We start from the raw sequence: 6,000 nt of genomic DNA, 5'->3' as shown, positions 1-6,000 counted from the left end.
TTATCTAACATAAACAACTTATTATAAAGATAATTGTAGTACGATACGTAAATACAATTTTATCTTCTTTGTATACTCATCTATATAGATTGATTGGACATGGTAATCTCTGAAACTGTCTGTACGATTTACGATAATATTGTTGAGAAAAGCTGAAGCTTGTACATTATAAAAAATACATCATAAAAACATTTTATTTTCTCAATATAAAGTAAACATCACATACATTGTTCTGAACCCAAAGTAAGTTGCTAATATGCACTTGTGTTATGGTATTCAGATACAACGAAGGCACCACAAACACCCAGACCCGAGACAATGTAGAAATGTGAATTTTTACATTGACCCGACCGGGGATCGAACCCGGGACCTCAGAGCTAGCGACACCTTGAAACCGGTGCGTACGCCACTCGACCACGGAAGTCGACATTATAAACATGTAAGCATGATATTAAAATTAATGAGCCAAAGATGATAAAAAATTAAGAGCAAATGACAGAACATGAAAAACACAGGCACATTGAGAAGCTCCAACTTTCAGGAGTCTGGGATTGGACTTTTTGTTGATTCTTTTTTCAATTAACGTGAAATATCTGCCAAATTTTAATCACCATCGCTAATTAGTTTTCCATTTGAAGTCGATTATTCGAAAATTCCCGTGTCACGATTTTAGTTACCGTACTCCTCCGAAACGGTTCGACCGATTTTTATGAAATTTTGTATACATATTGGGGATTAACATCTATTTTTCATACCCCTAAGTGATAAGGGTTGGTAACACAAAAAAAAAATATTTTATTTTTTGGACGAAATTGTTTGTTTTTATTTTTTTTATAATGTGGCATTATAAATACATACAACTTGAAAAAACAAAAATTCGGCAAAACAACGTTTGCTGGGTCAGCTAGTAAGTAATTATCTATATTTCCGTGCATATGAATCAAATTGAATCTTTGTCTACGCGCAGTCATAAGCTTGCCACCCTTGAACCAATTCCACGAGACAAGCCTCTCATTTGCTACGACAAAGGCCGATGTCAACAAGGCTTTTGTTAGGTAAGCTTTAAAGATACGATTTATTGATTTTATAAGGCGTTAGATATAACAGAGTCCCAATTCCGCTATTTATAATGTGCAAGACGACAGCAAGACGGAATCATTAAAATATTGTGTGTAACTGATAAAATATAGAGGAAAAAATCTCCATTCTAAAATTTAAGATTTAAAATTACAAAGTACTGCCATCCGCCATGTATTTAAAACGCCAATCAAAGTGTTTTATGTCAGCCCTCAGTAAATACTGTCACTGTCACCGAATTTATTTCGAGTTTCGACTACAACTGTTTACAAGTTTGCTGAGGGTTGACGTCACAGCGGTGACTGCGTTTTGGCGCGAATAAATGAACGTTTCATTAAAGATTTTCTCTGATGTAGTAATTGGAAATTCAGTACGGAGCGGAACACATACGGTCAATACAATATATTTGAAATTGTGGTGTTGCTAAAATGCTTAGGAGAATATAATACGAATTGTGTCACATTTAAACATTGGTGCTTAGCTGCATGCGGTTATACTGGAAGCTGACCTAAACATAGTTGGGAAAAGGCCAGGATGACGATATGCTGAACTGTTAAAAGATTTTTATTCATAAAAGATGGCTTTAGTCACTAGTCTTCTATTCAGATGCCAAGACCCAGTTTTTATATGATTTTGTATGCGTTAGTTTCGGATTAGATACAGGGTAGTTATAATTCAGGCATGAACTTCAAAATATTAGTCTTTCACGAAGACACCCAAACTCAAAACAAGCATTCGTGGATCACACAAATGCTTGTTCTACGCGGGGATCGAACCGTGGTTAAAATTATGTACCTTTTGCTGTATCGAGTTATAAAACTTTCTTAAGCATTGTAAGGCCATGTTATTTCTTTTCACAAGAACACCATAACTTGATAAATAAATATTTAAACAAAACATTAGAAAACTATTTTCACTAAGTGAGGTCAGTCATTGCACTGTAGTCATATGTTAAGTTACGATATAACAGAGCGGGATTACGTCATATAAGTTTTCGACGCAAATATTTTTGGGCAAAACTACTTAGTACCACAAGGGATCATCATCATCCTAGTCTTTTCACTGTTGAAATACCTATTCGAATTGAAGGCCTGAAAGCTCTATCATCGGTCTAGCCTTTTCCTATGTTGGGGTCGGCTTCCAGTTTAAACGAAGTCGGCTAAGTACCAGTGGTTTACAAGGAGCGACTGCCTATCTGACCTCCTCAACCCGGTTACCTGGGCAACACGATACCCCTTGGTTAGACTGGTTGTCGGACTTTTCAAGCTTCTGACTATCTGTAACGACTGTTAATGATGTAGGAATAACAGCCGGGACCCACAATTTAACGTGCCTTCCGAAACACGGCCTGAAAGCTCTATTAAAGTATATTCAGGTTTCTGTACCCAAAGGCTGAAAGCGGAACCCTGTTTACTAAAGCTCCACTCTCTGTCCGTCAGTCTGTTACCCGGCTGTATCCCAAGAACCGGGTTAACTAAACATTATGATGTATTTCTGTTTGCGCTATGAAAATAAATATAAAAATCAAGGTTAAGGGATTGTTAATTTTTGAACATACCTACCAACATTAACTATATAAAAAACATATGTATAGACGGCAAACTTCTATAAAATACATGCAAAAGAACAAAAATCAACGAAATAACTATCAAAACTAAACTCACGTTTCACAATCAAAGTTTCAGAATTAGTAATTGAAAATTTCAAATGCGTACCGCGAGACGCCAATGACGGCAATGACCAAACGATTCAATTAAAAACTATTGAATCATTGACACTTAACCGATAGCATATATTATTGAGTATTCACATATATTTGAGAAACCACGTGTTAGACACGTGTTCCAAAAAATCTTTTCAGGATCTCGAATTTTTATTTTTTTTATAGAGCCTACAGAAATGCATTATCTGTTAAGGTTTTAGCTGTCTAGCTATCACGATCCTTATGAAACAGATTGATGGGTGATTCTCAGGAAAAAAAAAACCTAAGTTAAAGATCTCATTATCCTCCCTAAATGGTTAAAATAACTGTAGTGTTTAATTTTATTTATTCTTTCTTAATCTATTATTAGGGGTCGTACTGTACGAGCTTAGACATAGAATAAAATCTAATTAAACAATTTTCAGTATTAAAAGTGTCGTTAAGATAATGACATCCTTAATTCGTGTTACTTTTTTCCTGAGAATCACCCTGATAACTGAAAGGCGGAAGAAAATTAAAGAATAAATAAATAAATAAATAATAAATAAATGCGGACAACATCACATACATTGTTCTGAACCCAAAGTAAGTTGCTAAAGCACTTGTGTTATGGAATTCAGATACAACGAAGGTACCACAAACACCCAGACCCGAGGCAATGTAGAAATGTGAATTTTTACATTGACCCGACCGGGGATCGAACCCGGGACCTCAGAGCTAGCGACACCTTGAATCCGGTGCGTACGCCACTCGACCACGGAGGTCGTCAAAAGAAAGAAGATTCGTTTATTTAACAAGTCTTAGGCACACGATTACAATGAGGAATTACACAAAAGAAGGAAAAAAAAGATAAGACGTTTTGGAACCGCGCACCTGGAGATAGTTTCCTTCTGGAGCTGTTCTGGTTCTAACGTTTTAAAAGTAGTTGGAAAACAGCCTATTTGAAATCAAAGAATTATATTCATTTTGACAAGAAGATGAACTGAAGGCTGGTATTACCAGCCTATAAATTTTATAATTATTATTTGTTGTTATAACTGCAAAAAAGATACATCATCTGCAAAAAAAAAGTAATCTAGCAATCACGGAAAACAGAGTCTTAGCCGACAATATGGTCCCGCTTTTTAATTTTAGAGGACATAAATCTAAATATGCATGTCACTTGATTGTTTGAAACCGCCGCAGGGCCTAAAATGCATAATGCGTCAAATCGTTTAAAAAAAAGAATATAACACTTAATCTATACTAATATATAAAGTTGAAGAGTTTGTTTGAACGCGCTAATCTCAAATTGAAAAATTCTTCTCGTGTTGAATAGACCATTCATCAAGGAAGGTTTTAGGCTATAAATCATAACGCTGCGACTAATAGGAGCGAAGATACAATGGAAAATGTGGAAAAAACAGGGTAGATATAAATCTTAACTTATATCTTCTAACCACGCGGACGAAGACGCGGGCAACAGCTAGTCCATTTATAAAAACATTCAGAAATCATATAGTCCACACCGACACATCACGAGTTTCCTATCTAAAGAGACCAGCCACCCTTCCTCCGATCACGACTCATGATAACCTGTCACCTTTGGGTCAGGCTACACAAAGTCGTGTGAAAGACGCCGTGTCCTCTGCGGCAGTAGGAAATATGTGATAACGGAAAACGACCTTTGGAGGTCGTTTGGACATCATAAGCCATACTCGGAGCGGTGGATCCTACTAATTATAAACGCGAAAGTTTGTAGGGATGTTTGTTCTGCTTTCACGCAAAAACCACTGAACGAATTTAGATGAAACATGATAGATTGATAGTTTATAACCAGGATTGAGATATAGGATAGTTTTTATCCCGATTTTATGTTCCCGTAGGATTATTTTTGATTCGTAGCGGGCGGGACTGAGGGCTGAGAACAAGTATACTTGGATTTCGCGCGGGGAACCCGCTAAACCTCACGCATATTGAGTTTGGAGTGACCTATATACCACTTGACTATTTGTGCAGTCTCATACAATAAAAAAAAATGGGTGGTTAACACCTAGTTGCGCAAAAGAGACTCTAGACGCGCAAAAGTTCGCCACATAGTAGGGGGTAATCTCAGGTAATACTGAACCGATTTTGCATACTATAAAAGGTCCGATGTAATATTAAAAAACTAGCTAATATTTAAAATGTGACAAAAATGAAGTATTTTGAAAATAAAGACTGAGCTCTTGTATTTCGTAATGAAAGGAATTAAATCTAGAAATCTTTTTATGTATGTAAAAAAATACGAATTACTGACCAAAAATATATAATTTTAATTCACATGAATGGGACACAACTGCAATAAAATAGTTTTATTTTCTTTTGCGACTAATTATGTTATATTTTTATTGAAACCAAGATGTAATTAATTGCATTGTTTTTTATTTTATATCTAGACTCCTTATACAGTGTTCGAAATTACTTTTAGCCTCAACAGATTCAAAATAGTTGTATTTTACAGAGACCTCCAATACTGATACTGCATACCACTGCGTTCTATGGCGATAATATTCCTGATAAACCTTTGTGCATCTGTTTCATAACTACGATATTTTTTTATGCTATTCAATCTTGAATTATCAATGTTTTCTGCATGGTTTAGAATGTCTACTCAACCTGTAACTGTACCTTTGATATTGGAAACTGAAGTTACAATTTAACTGCAAATAACTCTAAATTCTACCTTCATTGCTTTATAATAGACCCCTAATAATTTCTTTATAAGTCTCTAAACATCATGAACAAAACGTGTTTGTGGCAATTGGGGCTACGTAATCCTGTGTAAAGTTTACATAAAGATGGTTTAGGAGGTGTCATCAGAGATATGCGACAAAGTTATTGAAATGTTATCAATAGGCGTTTATCACTTTATTCTGAAGGGATTCAAGACAGTCTATCATTTTGAGTTCTTTTAAAACTTTGTCAAACACACATATCAGCAAGTATGCCTTTGGCTCTTGCAAAAAAATATATTTATCAATGTATATTAAGTTTTTATTTGTTTATTAGTCAAGCACTTCTGAGACTATATTTTATCTTTAATTATTTCTACAGGAATAGAAACATGAAGGTGATACCGTGGGATTAAACTAGTAATATGATGCTTTTATACAAAAATAATATATCTAGGCAGTTATGATACTCAATTACCGAAAGTATATGTAGAGTATTATTATATATAATGTTCTTTGTGACTAAAT

This window comes from Trichoplusia ni, chromosome 26 (assembly GCF_003590095.1).
Source record: "Trichoplusia ni isolate ovarian cell line Hi5 chromosome 26, tn1, whole genome shotgun sequence".
Taxonomy (NCBI): domain Eukaryota; kingdom Metazoa; phylum Arthropoda; class Insecta; order Lepidoptera; family Noctuidae; genus Trichoplusia; species Trichoplusia ni.
Note: the sequence above shows the minus strand (reverse complement) of the source record.